This window comes from Myxocyprinus asiaticus, chromosome 43 (genome assembly GCF_019703515.2).
Source record: "Myxocyprinus asiaticus isolate MX2 ecotype Aquarium Trade chromosome 43, UBuf_Myxa_2, whole genome shotgun sequence".
Taxonomy (NCBI): domain Eukaryota; kingdom Metazoa; phylum Chordata; class Actinopteri; order Cypriniformes; family Catostomidae; genus Myxocyprinus; species Myxocyprinus asiaticus.
Window position 1 is genome coordinate 4983131 of NC_059386.1, and position 21895 is coordinate 5005025.

At 37.6% G+C, this 21895-nt stretch overlaps 1 protein-coding gene across 3 annotated transcripts in view; it reads right to left on the reverse strand.

The window, feature by feature from the left end:
- Nucleotides 1-20124, reverse strand: part of LOC127433283 (lysophosphatidic acid receptor 1) — a 70129-nt gene extending 50005 nt beyond the window's left edge. For all 3 annotated transcript variants that reach the window (XR_007895866.1, XM_051685027.1, XM_051685026.1), the window contains exon 1: nucleotides 19912-20124. The gene's annotated coding sequence lies outside the window, so the exon portion shown is untranslated. The remainder of the gene's footprint in view (nucleotides 1-19911) is intronic.
- Nucleotides 20125-21895: the final 1771 nt, after the last annotated feature.

Here is a 21895-nt window from a genome sequence, read left to right on the forward strand (position 1 = left end):
TATATTGTTTATTTCCATATTACTGAACATAAGCCAGTCACTGGCCTACAGTTCACAGCAATCCATTTTGAAATTAAATTCATCAATCGTTCCAAGATTTATTACAATAGCTTGTCTAAGGACGCGTCAGTGTACACCCGTGTCAGATGGTCGCTTTTGGAGCGTCTCGGTTGCGTCGCGTCATAAACGTAACATTTTTAGGTCACTGTGTCAAGTTAAACGAAGTTTGAAACTTTGAAAAACACTTCTTGAGATCCCAGCCTTTGGATTTGCATTCCTTCAAGCTGTTTCAATGCATGAGCATGTTCTTATCTTGTGTTGTCTGCTCTCGGTAAGTGTAGTTTGTTCTCTGTATAAGCTACACATTGCCTATACAGAGGGTTTCGCTTACTGCCACCTGGAGAAAAAGGTGGTGCTGCAAGCTTGAATTGCTCAGATATAAGGAATATTCCTTATTACGGTCCGGATACATGATTAATTGCGTAGATTTTTTAAATATAATTAATCGCGCTGAATCAACACGTTAAATCGACAGCCCTAATTATTTATATTGGATGCATTTCTCTGCAAATATTGATATACTGTGATTAATTTTATGAATTAATCGGCATGCATGTAATTAATTCAATTAAAAATTTGAACTGATTGACAGCCCTAATATTAAGAGTTGTTTCGAGAGAATATATCTTTAATTGGATAACATTTTAACTCCCCTATTGGAAAATGGTTATGTTTTAAGCATAAATCTATCTAAATTTAGTGAGTTTTATGCTTAAGATTAGAAAAGACAATTTTCCAATGGGGTAAGAAAAACAAACTTAATTCAAGATGTCTTCTCTGTAAACAAGTCTTAATGTCTTGTATAATTTTTCTTCTTTATTAAATGCACTGGGTTAGGGATGTTAAATATTTTTATGGAAAACAAGACAAATATACTGATCAAGACTTTTATGCAGCCTAGTCATCACATTCAACTGATAACATTACAAATGATAAAGGTCATACATGGCTTAATGTTTTTGCATATTTTATAGCATGTAATTTTATATGTGCTGCATACACAGTAAACTTGCCAACTACATTCATTTAGGCAAATTGATTTAGAGACACATGCACAATAATTCAACAATTCATAATTCTGAAATAAAGTGTTGATGTATTTTCTGTCCCTCTGACAATAAACAAGAGCATTTTAAATCCACGGTAAACCCTTTTTCCTCAAAAACTGTTTATAGGCCCCTCAACAACATGTGCATTATGGACAACAACAAGCAATATCATTGACCTCAAAAATGAGTCTTTTACTCTGTTGATGTTTCACAAACATGCAATTGCCATCTGGTCCTGTTTTATTAGCATCTTACCTCATAACATGACCTGTGAAACCCATCAAACAAGGAAATGCTAGCAGCTTGCATAAACACACACACAGATACACACACAGACACACACACACACACACACACACACGCATGTTGGTGCGACTATCCTAATGAGGACTCTCCATAGACATAATGATTTTTATTCTGTACGAACTATAGATTCTATCTCCTACCCCTAAACCTAACACTCACAAAAAACATTCTGCATTTTCAAAAAAACTTTGTTTAGTATGTTTTTTAAGCGATTTGATTTATGGGAACACTAGAAATGTCCTCATAAACCACATTTATAGCATAAAACCCTTGTAATTACCAGTTTGTAACCTAAAAAAGTACACACACACACAATAGTAGTCTGTAGAAAGGGCTTTAGACTCTGAAAGAAAACTATTAAACACATCAATGCAAGACTTCTTTTAAATTGGCCGACTGTCACTCCCCAAACAACCAGCACAGGAAACATGCCTCATCTGGGTATTTCAAGAGCCTGAGTGTGTTTCTGTAATTTAACCCGAATGTGTATGTAAAGTTACCAGTGAAGTTTAACAGTGCTCACTATTTTTTAAGCTAAAGAAACACTTTGGAAACATTTTTCTCAAGTATATCTGCAAAACACTTACAGAACAAAACACTGCATAACATTACAGAGTTAATCAAATTCATTGTTAATACTTACTGATGATGTTTGTGGTTTTGTTTTCCCACCAAAATGATGTCAGATCATGGATAATGATGTCTTTTATTATTTAAAGGGTTATTCCAAAGGAACACCATGGAAAGTGATATTTAGGACAAAGGCAAAACCTATATACAGTAACAGCAAATACAAATTACCTTGTGATAAACAGTAAGTGCATAGCACTGTGTTGGTGTGTGAAAACCTGGTAACATTCAATATAAGCTATATAAAATTTAAAAAAAAAAAACATTTCAATGCAATAATTTCTTTTTCCCATTCCTAAAACTCCCATACAGACATTTTTTGTTTCTGCTTTCATGAATGCTATCTCACACTCTGCCTGCTATCAACTGTTTAGAGCTCAAATGCCAAACGAGAGTGGATGACCTTTTCATAGTTATTGTGTACTTCTAAACCTATCATCACCACACATTGGTCCATAGTTCTGGAACACAGGCAGACAGATCCTGTCATTGTGTGTGGATATGTTTTATCATATAGCCTCAGGCCTCTGATCTCCCTAAACTAAAGGCAATGGACAAAAGCGGTCTGTGCACAAATGTCTATAAACTTCCTCTGCCAACAGAAGTCATGCTCAAAACCACAGTTTCAGCACTATAATCTATAATGATTAAAGAGAGTGGAAAGGAAATTCCAGTTTGACCTTGACATTGTGCAGTTGATAACATTGTATCTTCACTTTTCAATATCTCCTGCTAAAACCACAGTGCAAGAATTTTAAGGAAACATTATGCAAAAGTAAACACTTACTCTTAATAGCTTAGGAGTTATGTAGCATATGATGTAGAATAATTACTTTGCAATTTGTTCAATGTACAGTTTCAAGTTATAGTAGTTCCCCTCAAGTTCACACAGGTGCCATAGCAGAGTAACTACAAGTTTAGTTCATCATATCACGTTCACCACTAACGGTTTTTAATTTTTAACAGTGTGTGTATATATATATATATATATATATATATACACACACACTCACTGAGCACTATGGTCCTAATAAAGTGGCCGCTGTGGTCTTCTGCTGTTGTAGCCCATTCTATAATAATTTTTTTTTAATTTTTTTTTTTTATAATTTTCTTTATTTATCACACATTATACATTTGCACATATACAGTGAAATTCTTCTTTTTCACATATCCCATCTAGGCTGGGGTCAGAGTGCAGGGTCAGCCATGATACAGCACCCCTGGAGCAGATAGGGTCAAGGGCCTTGCTCAAGGGCCCAACAGTGGCATCTTGGCGGTGCTGGGGCTTGAACCCCCGACCTTCTGATCAGTAACCCAGAGCCTTAACCGCTGAGCCACCACTGCCCTGATTCACCTCAAGGTTTGATGTGTTGTGCATTCTGAGATGCTATTCTGCTCACTACAATTGTACAGAGTGGTTATCTGAGTTACCGAAGCCTTTCTGTCAACTTGAACCAGTCTGGCCATTCTCTGTTGATCTCTCTCATCAACAAGGCATTTTCGTCTGCAGAACTGTCGCTCACTGGGTTTTTTTTGTTTTGTTTTTTTGGCACCATTCTGAGTAAATTCTATAGACTGTTGTGCATGAAAATCCCAGGAGCTCAGCAGTTACAGAAATACTCAAACCAGCCCATCTGGCACCAACAATCATGCTATCGAAATCACAGAGATAACATTTTCCCCCATTATTATGGTTGATGTGAACATTAACTGAAGCTCCTGTCCCATATCTGCTTGATTTTATGCATTGCACTGCTGCCACACAATTGGCTGATTAAATAATCGCATGAATAAGTAGGTGTATAGGTGGTCCTAAAAAAGTGCTCAGTGAGTGTATATTATCAATTAAAAAATGTCGTCAATCGATTACATTTTTAATCTTATTAATTGTAAGATATGCTGATTGATTAATCGAATTAATCACATAAATCAATATTTGCAAAAATAATAGACCCCCAAATAAAGATAATTAAATATCATAATAAGAATTTATTTTATAAATATAATAAAACATTACATTATTGTGGCAGAAGAGTAAAGCATTGATTAGAAAATACAAAAATTTGTTTTAGAAATCAATATTTTGTTAGTTTTATTCCTGTTATTGAGCATAAGCCTACAACTGGCCTACTGTCCACAGCAATCCATTTAGCAATTGAGTTAATTAATCTGTCTGAGGAAAGGCTGTTTGCACAGGATGCATTCTTGCGTTTCCACACTATTTTTGTTTGTGTACACATACGTCAGATGGACACTTTTGGAATGTCTCACTGTGGTTGCGTCACATTTCACTGGTTTTCCTATGTCTCTAGCTATAAACGCTGCATTATTAAGATGCTGTGTAAAGTTAAATGCAGTTTGAAACTTCTGAAAAACAGAGCTGACTGGCCCGTGCTGACTGCAACTCACAAAAACACTTTAAAAGTAGGCTTGTGCTATCTTCTTTTTTAAATAAATGCCTCTTGCTTTGATACTTTGGTATCAATGACATTCTTACATTTTTAAGTGTGGCTTAAGTGAACAAATACTTTTTAGGGCCACTGTAGTTTCAATAAACCCAGCTCAACAATCCTTGCATGCGTGTGCCTGTTTATTAAGTGATTTATCAATGACAATCTTGGAAGCATATCGCAATAATAATAAAAGAGTTTGTTTGAAACACCTCATCAGAAAATTGATCAGATCTTAATCAACACTTTGAAATGGCATCAAAATCAAATATTGCTATGCAATATAAATATTGCACAGGAAACTTTGTGAGGGTGGGGAATGAGCAACAGCACCAGCCTAGATTCATTTCAGTATTGGTCCCCTGCCTGTCTGAGAGCACAATGCAGGCATTTTTCTGCATCCATCCTGTCAAAAAGCAATGAAACCCAGTTGTTACAAAGAAAAAGTTGTTCACGTAGCAGCATAGACTATGTGAGGCAATGCTGCCAATGTGATTCACACCAAAATGATGCTAATTTATGCCCATAATTAGGCAGGCATCTGCAAACTGTTAACAATCCAGGGAGAATGCAGAAACCCAGGTAAAGCAGTGGATTTATTCACAAACGTTTCACAAATCATATTCACAAACTTTTATTAGATTCAAAAGCAATTCTGCACTGCAAATGACATATTACAAATTATAATGTCAATATTTGTGGTAAAGCTCTTGTAACTGAGAACTCATGGCATACAAAGCACTTTCCCGGAACCCGTATCCAGTATTCTACCTCCTAGATCTATTCCAGAACATCATCCAGACCCCCCAAAGACAGCTTAGTTTGGGGACAGTCATTTGTTTCAGTTCTTCATTTGGTCACCTCAGGCAAAATCCTGTAATCATTGTCATAAGTCCTTGTTTAGCGTACTCCAGTGTCCTCCTGCCAAAGCTATGTTCAACTTGAACCCAGTTGCAGAGACTGTGATAGTAACATTAACTTTGCACCCTTAGGCTCTGGCAGGTCCCTACAAACTAAATTCATTGGGGTGCTCAGGAGTTCACTTAATGTGTTCCTGGACTGTTGATCAATATGTCCACATGACCAGGGGGCAGGTACAGGTCCAAGTCACGCTGGTGTTGGTCATTCAAGGAATTAAAGGGTGATCAAAGTGTTCAAGCTGGGTGGTCAGAATATGGTTGAATAACCCCACAGTCTTGTTTGCTCAGGGGGTACAAGGGGGTGGAATGAGTCTTCTTTTTCCCTGCCACTAGCGGAAACTTCTGTTCTTCTTCTAGTGTCCTATACTGGCAGATGATCTCTTGCATACGTTTTTCTGTGATAGTAAGGGGTTAGGGGTTGCACAGACTAGCCGACCATTTGACTATAACTAATGTAGTCAAAACTTACAGCCTGTAGTTGACTAGTCGCTTTCCATTTGATTTACAAAACACGTGGAGGATTTAACGAAACGTAGGATGGCAAGAGACGACTCATACATATTAATGAGGAAAGCTCCAGTAGTCTAAGGCATACGCCGTATGCCCACCTATCTTTCTAATGATTTTGCGTATGCCCACTTAAAATAAGTGATGATAGAGTAGACTTTTTCAATTTACTAACGCGATGCCACAGCACTGTTGAGTGATTTTAAAATTTTTTTTAAGTGTACAGAGATTCTCTCTAAACACGCACTTAGCTACGGGAGGTGTGAGTGCAACTGATGGCACAGGCAAGACAGACAGTCTGACTAAGCTGTTCCACCAATCAGAATGTTCATTTCAGATGTGATTGAATATTTACTAACCAATCATATTTTTAGTTTCAGTAAGGGGGACATTTACAGCGTCTAATAGATACAGTCTGCAAGAAGCCCCGCCCACTCGTGGGGGAAAGCAGAGCCCTGTTACCATAGTTACTCATTCATTACTATGAGAAAAACGGGGAGAAATATCCAATAGATTTGGCTATTGTAACAATGAAAAACATGATGAAAAGCTGTTGTGCGTATTTTTTTTTTACACTTCAGACAAAGCCAAAAAACCTGGTACTGATTTTGTTTATCTCATTCCAACCGACACAAATAGAAGCCAAAAGAAGTCCATTTCTGAATGGAAAAAATACATTTCTAACACATTTTATATATGTACTGTATATAAATATAAGTATATTAATTTTAGAGGCTGGTTGCATGTTTTATTAAATTGTATTAAAAAAATTTGGTGTGTTTGGGGGGGGGGGGGGGGTCCTTCATAAATTCACAGTAAACCCACCTCTTCAGACACTACTACACCACTGAAAAGCTATACCTGATTTGTTAGGATTAGGGGTTGGTTTACAGTTGCTCTGACCAATCAGGTAGCACTTTCCTGATCAATATTACTGAATATTCCAATCGGTTATCGCTATAATATAAATTACACTTCCCCTGCCATCCTATGTTTCTAAAAATTGTAAGCGAGTGTGGAGCTCGATTGCTCTGCACTGAAAGACAACTGGCTCAAATGTACTTTGATAAAGATGACACAAATACTACAGTAATCTCTGATTTACACAAAAGGACTTCAAATATAACAGAAACACCAATATATAAATATAACGAAACCAGCTGGCGCTAGCTAGTGGATCAGCACAACTTTTGGGACATCTGACCTGGTTGCTTTTTGTTGCTTCAAGAACATGATTTGGTAACAGTTAGAAAAGCGTTTCAAGTTGGAGTACGATGACATTGATGGAATGCATCCCCATCCAGCACGCTAGATCCCAGCTCCACCCGCAATCATTTGATCAAGCAGCTGCAAGAGGAGGGGTAACCGCCTGCAGCTACAGGTAGTCCAGACTACACTAAAATATGTCCAGACACTTATGTTAACTTTTAGGTACATTAAAGCTTGACGTATGCCTACCTGTTGTTGCACATTTCTAATAAAATGTGCTTACGAGGAGATAACGTAATGGTTGATGTTTATTCCATTTGATCTCTTCACATAAAAACGTTATGACTAGTCAAATTCAACTCGACCAATGGGCTCGACAAGCCCACTACTAAAGGTGAAGTATGTAACTTTTTTATGTCAAAATACATTCTACTATCCCAGTTTATTGTTCATTGGCAACTAAAAGTAAGCCATTCGTGGGGTTACCTCCCCCAAAAGCATAAACACTGAGCCTCCCAGGCATTATCAAAACATTGATGTTTTTATTTTGAGCGGCCCACTCAGCTCCACCCATCCCTTTCTAACTAAACCTATAGCATGATTTTGGGGCATGGCTACTTTAGCTCGCTGTTCAGCCGGGGAAATATCATCCATGGCATACATGTACAGAGGAAAATAAATTAAACTTCGTCTAAAGATGTTAAAGATAAAATCTGAAGACTTGCTAAAATACGCTGAAACTGTGGTGTCGTTATGCTTACTAGTTACCAGAAGAACCATCCTACCTCATGTGCTGGATCCCCCGCACCGCACACCCAGCTGCCGTTCAAGGTTGTATTAAAACATACTTTATTTTTGCAATTCCGTTTGGTGCCACTAGTAGCGCAGAAATGACACACTTCACCTTTAAAAATCAGTAGTCTTGCAACCCCTAGTAGTGGTCCTGAACCAGGCATTTCCCATTTTCCCAATACGGTCTCGTATTAAAACGCTCAATATGCTCAAGTGTCTTGTATTTGCATAGTGAAAACTTGGCTACCCTAGCACCATCTGGAAACTGTGGGAATGGACAAACTATGGTTCCCAGGTATTCAGTTACAAACAATTATACTGGCTAAAGCAGATGACCAAAAAAACAAAAAAACAAAAACATAAAAACAAGTAGATCAAGTAGAGCATGATAAAATAAACACAATTCAACAGTCACAATGCATGCTAGACAACCGCAAGTAATCTGAGCAAGAGATTGCAATGTGAATATTTCAGCATTGTTTGAAATAAGCAGTCAAATTAAAATGTGGAGTTTTCCAAGTTGCATTATAAAGATATCCTTACAAGATAGATTCTGTGTTTCTCAATCAATACCATTTTAAATCATGTGTAACTGTCAATACCACAATAGCTATGTTTCCATCAACGTTTTTTTATGCGCATTTTGGGATATCGCATAAAAACTGCTGGATGGAAACACCAAGATGCGAATAAATCTCCAAAACACGCATAAAAAAAATATACGCTCACTTTATGGGAAATACATTTTTTATTGGATAAGAAGGTGCATAAACTATGATGGAAACACATTTACCGAAATAAACTCCTATTGAATTTGTTAGGAATAAAGATGTGCATCAAAAAGGTCATGTGAATGAAAACTTTCATTACTGGACTAACCAGCGGATCAATCATTGCATCTGAAATGTTGCTCTAGTCATCCTGAAATAACGGTGTCTAGAAAATCCAAAGCCTAGAAAGAGTTTGCAGAGCAAATAAGTCGAAAACAAATTTGAACTGTATGGAAGGTTGACACTTTTGAATAATATATCTTATAGATCCGCACGGTATAGTCATATGGATGGACGAACGCACATATATAGCGCTCCCAGAAATGTGTGATGCGCTGTCGCTCCCAAACATGAGACAAAGTTCTTTACAGTGTTTTGTCTGCATGCTCTAAACCGCCAGTATTTTATTAATAAAACACTCACAGTGGCTAGAGTTTCTCTGGAAGTGACGATTTCATCCTTTTGAACACCCTTGGATGGAAATGCAGCTTTATTCGCACATTGTTTTTGTGATAATATGGTTTTTCACATAAAGTAAATTCGCAACTTGGATGGAAACATAGCTATAGTCACTAGTTGCATCATTGACAAGATGCTTTTCTTTTTTTAAGTATTTCCATGAGAATGAAAGCAGTCAAATGCACATTTGAATAAAGCCTTCAAAAGCCATGAAGCCTCCTTTTCGAAAACAGAAACATTTAGGCTATGTTCACACAGGCAGAAAAATCTGATTTTTTGGCCAATCTTACTCAATTCTGTCAATAATGATGGCCACGCTGTAGGATCGTTACAAAAGAATTTTCTATAAAACAATTACTTAAAAACTGAGTTCAGAATGACCATTTTATTACACCTTTAAACCCTCCAACAGTGGAAGGTAAAGTCTGAGGCAAATAGGGCACAGGGTTGAACACTTCTGAATGGAACCCGCCCATGTGTCATGTACTGTATATGTTACAGGGCAGCCAAAGCAGTGCAAACCTCTTTTAAGATAATACAGACATTGGCTTTACTCACCCAAAGAGATGCCCTAATGTGTGTTAGTTTGTGAATGTCTCACACGAATACGGGACACTTGAGCATTTTGAGCGCTCCAATACAGGGTGGGGATCCTCTTTAAGAGTCTTGCTGTTCGACAATTTTATGCTTCAATACGGGACACAAAGCCTTAAATACGGGATGTTTTTCCTACCTGCTAAAATACAGGAAAATAGGCGTCTCGTATGGAATAAAATATAGGACGTCTGGCAAAAACGGGACAGTTGTAAACCCTATCAGTAGGGCTGGGTGATGTGGCCAAATAAAATTATCACAATATTTTTTTTTTCATATCGTTCAATATAGATATTTATCACAATATACGTTTCATACCATTAACAGGGGTCCACATGTTTGTTAGACCTCAAGAATTAATTTAACATAACTTGTTTGTTTATTAGTAAACCCCAGAGGGTAAGGTACCTTTAAAGTGTTCTTGAGGTCCACATGTTTGTTAGACCTCAAGAATGAATTAAACATAAATTGTTTGTTTATTAGTAAACCCCAGAGGGTAAGGTACCTTTAAAGTGTTCTAGAGGTCCACATGTTCTTGAGGTCCACATGTTCTTGAGGTCCACATGTTTGTTAGACCTCAAGAATGAATTAAACATAACGTGTTTGTTTACAAGTAAACTCCAGAGGGTAATGTACCTTTAAAGTATATTCAGTTTAAGATTTTATCCTACATAATGTGTGTGTGACCTCTTTTCGATGAAATATCGGCAATTTCAAATTCAGCTGATGATTGACTACACACTCCACAATCCAGCTCAGTAGGTGGCGGTAATGCACCAAAAGCTGGATTGTCAACCACAAATAAACATCACAAGAAGAAGAAACACTTTCTTGCCTGTGACAGCACTATAGATCATAATAATAATTCCTTACATTTATATAGCACTTTTCTAGGAACTCACTAGCTGAGTTTTCCGGCTATTTTCAGGTGTGAGCTTCATTTACATAATCACCGGCCAGGTGGAAGGAGACGGAGTACGCATTAGGGTCTTCAAGCGGGAGGTTGTTAATCCCTTGACCGTCGGGACTCTCTGCTGAGATCAAACTTCACAAACTTCTACACAGCATCCAGCTTGTTTGAATGTGTATGTACTTGTTACCGCTACTGTGAAACACTTATTGTTGTTCATGGTTATTGTTTATGCTCATGCGGTGCTCTTGCTCTCTGCAAGCATCAGGTTGATTGGCAGCGGAAATGGTGCGTGATAGTGAAGCGTTGAGAAAAGTCTAAGGCAGTGGTTTAGTGCGACACATGGCCTCCATTCTTAATGGATGAGTGTGACAGACCCACCCACTGAGGAGGGCAAGATCAGCAACAACAGTCGCTAAATGTGACACCCCTACCGCAATGGAGTTATTCTGAGTCTGCTAGTGTGGTGCTTCAGTGGGTAACAAGGTGAGAGCTGCAGGGTGATATGCTGCTGGCAAATGTGGCCAAGTATTGTATGAAGCGGGTGTGGGTGTGAGAAGCCATCTGTTATTAAAGCCAAATGTTAACAGCAACTGTCAAAATGCAAAAATAAGCATCAAATGCATCGCCATGACAAACCAGTTTTCACACTTCTGATTCTAATATCTCATTTGTTTTCTCCTTCTAAATGATATTAGCTATATGTGCAAACAACATGGGACATCATATTAATTGACATATACTGTAGCATAGCAGTGTATGTGGTTCATATTGTCAAAAAAAAAATAAATAAATAAAAAAAAACAGATGCTACAAGCTCCAATCTGTTCAGGATTTGCTAATTTACTTTTAATCAAGTTGTACCTCAGTTACTGTTAATGAGGATTGGATAGCTTTTAGACTTGCAGCAAAGCAAATATTTCTAGATACAAAACTTGCATAGTTTTGGTTTGCAAACAAACAGGGCATCTTTATGTTTTGTCATGATCGATGCCTTTATTTTGAGATTTAGACAGGTCTATTGTATCAAAACCACAAAATCTATATAAAGTGTTTAAAGTCAACTTCAAAAGGAGTTTACAACCCATTTTAATTCCATAATAAGATGTATTTTCAGGTGAAATTCTATTCAAAGATTAAATTAAAAACAATAAAGAATTGATTTTATCCATCAGTGATTGATTGAATTGTGAAAAGTGGGTGTTACATTAACAAAATGGAGCCAGGAGGTTGGATGGGAGATGTAAAAAGTTATAGGGATTGGTGATGCCAGAAGTTGAGCCATAAGAAAGTAAACAGAGTGACTTTTTATTTTTATGTCATCTCTAAAAAACTCTTAAAATTGTAAACACCTAATAAGGGCCTTCATATTTTCTTCAGAATAGCATTACTTCTTGGAATTTAACTTCATGCAGTAGGATATCACACAATTCAAGCATAAAATTATCTAATTCTTGAGAAGGTTGATGAGATTGAAATCTACATTCTGTTCTCCTTGGCTCAGTGATATTTAAATCTAGACATGTAAGGAGTGACTCTGCACTCTGACCCCAGCTTAGCTGGGATATAGATGCAAAATGTATAATGTGTGACAGAATAAAGACTTCTTCTTTACTATATTTTGATGACTGGAATCACTCTTGAATTTGTTTTGCAGTGTGCATGGGGGCATTAGCTCCCTGAAATATTGGAACTTCAAGGCAGAACTGTTTTGCATATAGATAGGAGACACCTGGTTCTGTAAAGTGTTCTTGTATTCCTTGGAAGTTCTATAACCTTGCAAAACAACCATCCGAACTAATGACTCCCACAAGATGGCTGCCCAAATCATTATGAAACACCCACAATGTTTAACAGTTGGCAACAGACCTAGAATCCTCTGGATTTCTCCAAAGTCAAATTTACTTGGATGAAGGAAATAGGATAAAGGATGATATATTAGATTTCTTTCCATTACTCTTTCCATTACTCGGGGGATCCAGGTTTTTGTGCTTCATGAATCTTTCTCTGGATTACCCATAATTCTGGATAGTCTTTAAATACAAATGATTTCCAAATTGATAAATTCCAGCTCACAATGCTCAGTTTGTTGCTGAGAGTGGGTCACAGGGGTTCATTTTTTAGATAAATTTTTAGGTTGTACTTTTGCTTTATTAAATAAACAATCATGTAAAATGTACCTCTGTTAAAGGAATAGTTAACTTTCACTTTCATTACATGGAAAAGTGTAGTCAGGAAATTCTGCAGAATGTATCCTTTTGTGTTCCATGGAAGAGAGTTAGTAAATCATGACAGAATTATCTTTTTTGCCTGAACTATTCCTTTAATGAGCTTTGGTGAATGAAAGCTGTACTTTGCCAAGTATGTTCATAGTATGTCAATATTTAGCATCATTACTTTTCAAATTTACTCAGACTTATCTCTCAGTGAAATCGGAAAAAGCAGGATGACTTTCTTCAGATAAACTTGGTTTGTGCTTACCAAAAATTGGCCCACAGTGGCCAATGCGGTAAGTATTGTTGGGCGTATGGGCATGTGTGAGCTCTTTTTATGCATGTAATGTTCACAGAGGGGTGCCAAACGAGAGTTGTGACGCGAGTTGTTTTCAGCAGTACAGGCTTTAATACAGTGAAGAGGAATGCACATTTTAAAAACTTGTTACTGATTATTATTGAAAATTATTAACACGATTACTTCCTGGTTTCAACACAGGATCCGAACCCAGGTCTCCCACGATGCTGACGTAACAAATTTCAGTTGCGCCACAAGGAAAGATACAGTGCATCCGGGAAGTATTCACAGCGCTTCACTTTTTCCACATTTTGTTATGTTACAGCCTTATTCCAAAATGGATTAAATTCATTATTTTCCTCAAAATTCTACAAACAATACCCCATAATGACAACAGGAAAGAAGTTTGTTTGAAATCTTTGCAAAATTATTAAAAATAAAAAACGAATGTACATAAGCATTCACAGCCTTTGCCATGACACTCAAAATTGAGCTCAGGTGCATCCTGTTTCCACTGATCATCCTTGAGATGTTTCTACAACTTGAATGGAGTCCACCTGTGGTAAATTCAGTTGATTGGACATGATTTGGAAAGGCACACACCTGTCTATATAAGGTCCCACAGTTAACAGTGCATGTCAGAGCACAAACCAAGCCATGAAGTCCAAGGAATTGTCTGTAGACCTCCGAGACAGGATTGTATCGAGGCACAGATCTCGGGAAGGGTACAGAAAAATTTCTGCAGCATTGAAGGTCCCAATGAACACAGTGGCCTCCATCATCCGTGAATGGAAGAAGTTTGGAACCACCAGGACTCTTCCTAGAGCTGGCCGCCTGGCCAAACTGAGCGATCGGGGAGAAGGGCCTTAGTCAGGGAGGTGACCAAGAACCCGATGGTCACTCTGACAGAGCTCCAGCATTTCTCTGTGGAGAGAGGAGAAACTTCCAGAAGAACAACCATCTCTGCAGCACTCCACCAATCAGGCCTGTATGGTAGAGTGGCCAGACGGAAGTCTCTCCTTAGTAAAAGGCACATGACAGCCTGCCTGGAGTTTGCCAAAAGGCACCTGAAGGACTCTCAGACCATGAGAAACAAAGATTGAACTCTTTGGCCTGAATGGCAAGCGTCATGTCTGGAGAAAACCAGGCACCGCTCATCACCTGGCCAATACCATCCCTAGAGTGAAGCATGGTGGTGGCAGCATCATGCTGTGGGGATGTTTTTCAGTGGCAGGAACTGGGAGACTAGTCAGGATCGAGGGAAAGATGAATGCAGCAATGTACAGAGACATCCTTGATGAAAACCTGCTCCAGAGCGCTCTGGACCTCAGACTGGGGAGAAGGTTCATCTTCCAACAGGACAACGACCCTAAGCACACAGCCAAGATAACAAAGGAGTGGCTCCGGGACAACTCTGTGAATGTCCTTGAGTGGCCCAGCAAGAGCCCAGACTTGAACCCGATTGAACATCTCTGGAGAGATCTGAAAATGGCTGTGCACCGACGCTCCCCATCCAACCTGATGGAGCTTGAGAGGTCCTGCAAAGAAGAATGGGAGAAACTGCCCAAAAATAGGTGTGCCAAGCTTGTAGCATCATACTCAAAAAGACTTGAGGCTGTAATTGGTGCCAAAGGTGCTTCAACAAAGTATTAAGCAAAGGCTGTGAATACTTATGTACGCGTGATTTTCTTTCATTTTTTATTTTTAATAAATTTGCAAAGATTTCAAACAAACTTCTTTCATGTTGTCATTATGGGGTATTGTTTGTAGAATTTTGAGGAAAATAATGAATTTAATCCATTTTGGAATAAGGCTGTAACATAACAAAATGTGGAAAAAGTGAAGTGCTGTGAATACTTTCCGGATGCACTGTAAACATGTTGGAGCCGATGCAAAAATGTCTGTTAGGAGATGCCGCTTGTCAGTGAGTCGGCATAATGTGACTGATTCTAGGGTACTGGAACTCTCAGAAACAAATTTCCTATTTATCGTGTGTTAATGTTGATTTTTTTCAAGTTTCCTTTGACAATGGATATAATTTTGTAGTTGTGAAAACTCAATAATGAAAGTCTACATTTTATAGCTGACACAACTCTTAACAGGCAATCAACTCCTTGACCCACCATTGCAAGAATTTGTTATTGTAATTCAGATACTTTTAAGTTAACTTCTTTTTCATGTGGTGGTTCTTTTATTTTATACACCATTATTTTTCAAAATGTTATACTCAGTCAGGTTGCTTTTTTAAGGTTATTACAAGTAAGGTAAAATTAGAGTACTTTGCTTGTACAGTCTCAAACTTCACAGCTAAACTCTCCTGAATTCCTACACAACAGTGTTAAGAGTGTAACAAAAGAGACTTTCTGTTTCATATCTGAGACCTGACTAGAGAGCTGTGTTATTAGGCTGACATCAGTGTTTAATTTGTGAGTCATATCTGAGCCTATTAGAACATCCTAACTGGAAGTAATCATCTTGAACTTTGAAAACTATATATTAGGATGAACTGTCTATCAGGATCACAGGTTGGACAATGAATGTGATCTCTTATGATTAACTTAATATGTTATTTCAAAGCTAAGGCATAGTGTTTAAATGGAGTATTCACAGACATCAAAGGGAGACAACTTGTGGAAGAAGCCAAGGGATGATATAATGCACTGTTATGATCCCAGTTGTGTATGGGAGTGTCTTGAATTCATATGGGCTGCACACATATTAATGCTCGCAATATAACTTCTAATCAAACAATTTCAAATAAGTTATTTTTCAACAACAAAATTGCAAACCTCAACCCAGCTTCTCACACATCCCTAGGCAACAAACCACACATATCAAAAATAAAAACGTGTGAAAAAAGCATGGTTTTTTTGCCTTGCACACCCACAACACTGACTGTATGGGCATTAAAATAGCACACAATAGAACACAACCATCCACTGCAGCTAGTCAAGGGACCTCCCAGCCATGCCCATTGGGGCCATTTATTTAGAAAGAGCCACTGCATTTAATTGAAGGCCACTGAACACATTTTAGAGTTTGATATCTCCCTTCAGCAGTTTTGACATAGAGCAGGAAGGGCAGTAACCAGCACTGGCAACCCAGCTGCACCCAGTCCTGATTTGAGAGGTGAAGGAGAACCATATGTGTTGTTTGTAAAGGGGAGGTTTTCCTGTCTAGCTAGCAGCAGACCAACCACTAGACAGATTAAAACCTTGGCACTAAATATGTTAGGAATAGCCTTTGAAAAGTGCACAATGAAATGAAGTAGGTGGAAGGATGAGGCCTTGTGCTAATTGTATGTATTCACTTTTCTCTAAGAAATGCGTTACAGCATAATAATCTCATACATAACTACAATAATCGAATTTAAGGAGGAAAGTACAACATTTTAAATATCTTTGCTTATGCACACTTAACAATAATGTATTGTTCATTTACTGCATACAGTAGATTTTAGGTTAGGTTCTACTTGTAAAGCTAATAAAAACAAATAATCGTATTTGTTTCACACAGTTCAATTAAAGGTGCACTCAGTGAGTTTTTGCTGATTAAAAATGTTTTACACAAAGACAAGCATAGCTTTTTACAGAAATATGATTAAACTTATGTACACTCATATTAGATGAAGATTCCAGTCATGTCAGTAACCCAATAAAATTTTATTTTGTTTAATTTTACTTTGAGTGAGTCGCCCCCTCATGGGCACTGCCATATTGACGGCACTTGACAATCTGTGACATGCAACTGACCGAGTTACTACCACTAGTAATTACAATAATAATAACATGTTTACTTTATATATAGCGCTTTAAGCCAATGCTAAAACATAAAACAACAACAAACACAATATAAAGTACTAACTACAGACAACAACAGAGCCCAAAATCAGAAGGAGTGTGATCCACCAGACAGTCCAAACAGAATGAGTGCAAGTGAAAAGATAAAATGTCCAAACAAGAGGTCCCTACTGGAGTGATGATACGACCTGTAGCTCTCACGGTGTGGATCATGGATAAATGGAGTAGCATCAAACACCGAGCAAGAACACAAGGCAGTGTTCAGCCAGCAAAAAGCTTGTGACGGAGCACTGGTTGTGCAAACATTCGTACACCCGCCACACCACAGTGGGAGGCATTGAGAGGAGCACTTAAATGCGTATGAGGACGCTACATGTAAAACTTTTACTAATGTGACATTAAAATGTATTATCAATGACTTTATGCCTCATTCTATATAATATCTATGCAGTAGAAAATGCTTAATTTGAGTTGTTTACATTCTGAATTCATGGCGCTATTGAGATAACGCTATGTGCGGCCATAATATGTGGCAATTACACTCTGTTATTGTAATTTATGATGACACTGATACAACTGCAAAGATGGGTGCATAAAAGAGTGTTATCAGCATAATACAGACAAAAGAATGATAAAAGAGAGGCATATCTTTGGCCAGATGTGTGAATGGTTTTCGCTGGAGATGGCACATGAGTGAATGGGCACTTGAGATTTTTTGAGTAGATTTAATTCCTTTTGCAGAATAAAAAAAACAAAACAAAACAATGACATGGTCTTGGAAAATGCATGCCGGTGTGTTCACGTTGACTGATTCTGACTGACTGAACAATGTAAATAAAGTAGGTGGAGCTACAGGAGAACCACTGAAACGAACGAAGACATGAAACGAAGACTTCTTTTTGACCAGATTTTGTTCAAATGGAGAAGTTGAGCAGATTGTTGACATTGCTTTTTCCATACATTGAAAGCAAATGGAGACTGGGGATGTTAAGCTCCAAAAATGACAAAGAAACACCATAAAAGTAAACCACATGGCTTTATATTGTCTTCTGAACAAGGCATACCACATAAATTCACTGTTGTGAAAGAAATGTAAGTTGCTCATTGAAAATCCTTCCCTCTGCTGTAGCTCTGAGATACGGAGCCTCTTAGAGAAGAGAACAGGAAGGGAAATTATTTTCTGAAATAGTTTTGTGTTCCCTCTCAGTTAATTTGGGTTCCCTTGCAATACCTTTATCCATCCCTTACGAAAATTAACCATGGCTTTAAAACAGTAACCACAGCTAAACTATGGTATTTGTAGTAAAACCATAACCACAAAATTTACCATTGTTTTATTACTATGTTAATTAACAGTAATTTTTAGTATTCTGTAGTAACGACATGGTTAATTTGTGGTACAAGTATGATTATTGAACATGCCCTTATGAAAATTAACTATGGTTTCACTATTGTAAACCTGCAGTAACCATGCAACCACGTTTCTTTGTAGTAAGAACCATGTTCGTGTACCGCAAATTAACCATGGTGTTATTATTATACTAACCATGCATTTTGGTAGAATGATTATATTTTTTATTACTATAGTCCTGGTTTTCCTGTATTGTTAGTATGTTACCATTAATATGATGGTTAAAACATGGTTTCTGTAAAACCTTGGTTAATTTTCATAAAGGATGGTTAAAGAGATGGTTGCGAGGAAACACAAAACAATTGTGAGGGAACACAAAACTATTTCAGAAAATAAAATTCCTCTCTGTCTTCTAAGGGGCTCTGTATGAAGACATGCAAGAACCCATGGTTTTCATCATAAATAATGTCAAATCTAAATGTGCACATTTTTTAACACATGCTTAAGTGGGATGTGACAGCTGCCCCAGAAGGCAAAATTATCAGTGAATAACATCTTCAATTTTGGCCTATTCCAAACACATCTATCATACGACTTCAGAACATTTGGAATATAGCACACGAGTCAGTAGGACTACTCTTTTTTATATATATATATATATATATATATATATATATATATATATATATATATATATATATAATTTGTTTATTTATTACAGCTTGGCATTCCCAGTCCCAATTTACTTTTATTGTATGGAAAATATACAGATTACAGTAAACTAAGACGTGGCATTTAATGAGTTAAGAACACTTTAATAAGGCAAGTGTTGTATTAACCTGAATCCTGTCCGAATAGGAATACATTATTCCAAGGTGTGTTTTTTGGGAGCTGGCCAGAATGACCAGGAATGTTTGACTGCTATCAGTCTGCATTTATAACAGACCACAACTGGTTGTTACAACAGTACCTATAAAAAACACAGTATGTAATAATTCCTCTGTTGTTAGGCACATATTATTATATTGTGAGTGTTTAGCCTATTTGGGAAGAGTGGGCGAGGTATTAGTGTAAATTGGTGCAAACACAGAACTTTGACACCTTTTGGAAACAGTGTGACTGGCACCTATGCTTTGACCCCAAAATGCATAGCCTCGAAAAAATCTTCAAAGAGCGCGATTTACAGTCTATCTTCAAATATATGCATCACTATAGGAGGGTGGTTAAATTGATTAGATGCTGAAAATAGTGACGTTTTGTCGGATAGCCTGCCACGCATTACTCTCTTGGAGATCCGAAAGTTGCATGATTTACAGTTAACGTGGCTTACGTATATCGTTGTTTATATATATATATATATATATATATATATATATATATATATATATATATATATATGACCCAAAATACCATGGCGGAATAAATATTATTTATTTATTTTTTTTGGTTGGGTGAAAAGAACAATAAAAAGAAAATAATTTTAAAATAAGAAACGTTTAAATAACCGTTAAATAAATAAATAATAAAAATAAAATAATAAAAAAAAAAAAACATTTCTCATATACTTTTTATGTAATAAAGCATTATACTTACTTGCGGTTGTGAAACAGTAATCCAGCAAATTTATTCCAAAACTGAATCGTAACTCCTAAAATTCCTAAAAGCTCCAAAAACACTCAAACGTCTGGTTAACAAAGATGGCTCGATTGTGTTCTCGCTGCGTTGTTTAATACAAGGCTGTGTTGAATATTCATTTTATTTCCTCGGAGTTGCGCGCAGATACGGCATTTGAGCTGGAATAATTCACCTCTGTCCAGTTACTCTGAAGCACTGTGGCACTGAGGCACAACTGTGTGTATGACGTTGCACACACACACACACACACACACACACACACACACACACACACACACACACACACACACACACACGAGAGAGAGAGAGAGAGAGAGAGAGAGAGAGAGAGAGAGAGAGAGACGCTCAAATGCAAACACACGCACTGCAGGAGCACTGGTGAGTGTGGATAATTGAAAACACATTGTAAACTCACTCTGCATTAAAGGTGAATTGTATAAACAGTCAGTGAACCACCTTTGTAAAAGTGTGAGGGAGGTAGGTAGGTGGGTGGGCGGAGTTTACTATAATTTGGGAAGAAAATGGTCCCAAGATGTGAGCTAAATGACAAAATATCCCTTTTCAAACATCTTTAAAAAAAAAAGAAAAAAAAAAAAAGCATATAACTTTAGAATATTGTTTAATATATATTTTTTAAATAAAGTTATTGTTATTATTATTAGTATTATAATCATAATCATTTAATTATTGAAATTCAAAATTGAAATGGGGGGGGGGGGGTCGGATGCATGTGACCCAACCCAACCTCACTGATAGCCTACTGTAAAATTTTAAACACGAATCTTAAATGAAATCACTTACTCTCTTTATTATTTATTCTCCAAGCAAGTCACTTTGTTGCAATAGGCTGTATTTTATTTCAGCATCGTATACAACATTTGTAACAGTAGAGTAACAGTAAACATACACAGTTTTAACAAGGCATGTCGGCCCCTCAGCACACCAGAGTAAAATGGAAAAAAAACATTGGCTTACCATTTAGCAACTTCTGAAAATTGGGTGAAGAAACTGCTGGATGAAGAGCAATCTGGAATCTGGTGTAACAGTGTAACAGTAAGGGCCTTTGCACACCAAATGTGAATTTTAACATTTTGATTAGAAACAATGAGTTCATATGAAGCCATTCACACCTGGAGCTAACATTTGTGCACTAACAAAGCAAGGTTTTTTTTTTTTTTTTTTTTTTTTTTTACGCCGAGTGTTTCAGAGTTCTTCTTCTCATCTGTAATGGGTGAAGGGCAGACCAGCTGAAAGGTGCTTTCCGCCACCTACCATACAGGGGTGAAAATGCTTGTCAATTAGCACCACCTATTGTAAAGGAATGTGTTAACGGCGATCAATCGCTACACTTTTAATGTAAAAGAGCGATTTTCATCTGTGATTTTTTTCCCACACTGTCACATCGCCTCTGGTGTGCAAAGGCCTTAACATGAAGTCCTTGTAACGAATGGTTGCTGAGATGAGACAGGATATGTAGGATCTATGTGCAGGCTTTAATAAAAATGATGACAGTGAAACAAATGGGAACTCAAAACAACAACAAACAAGAACTGACAAAGGAATGCAAAAACTAAAGGGTATTTATACAAACAAAAGCTAATGAGGGAATGGAAAACAGGTGAGAACAATCATGAACAGATGGCAGTGATGAGGGCAGTGCATGATGGGTAATGTAGTCTAGGGGAAACACTTCAAAATAAGAGTCCTAGGAAACACGATGGAGACAAAGTGTGACACAACCCCCCTTTCAAGGGGCGACTCCTGGCACCCCAAAAAGGAGTTGCTGAGGAGGGCAGGAAGATGACCAGGTGTTCAGAGAGGAGACCCCAGGGTAAGGATTGGGTCCGGAGATCTGGGGGGGCCACCTCAGGGTAGAGACTGGGTCAGGAGGTCTGGGAGGTGGCCACTAAGCGGAGACAGGGTCAGGAGGCCTGGGAGGCGG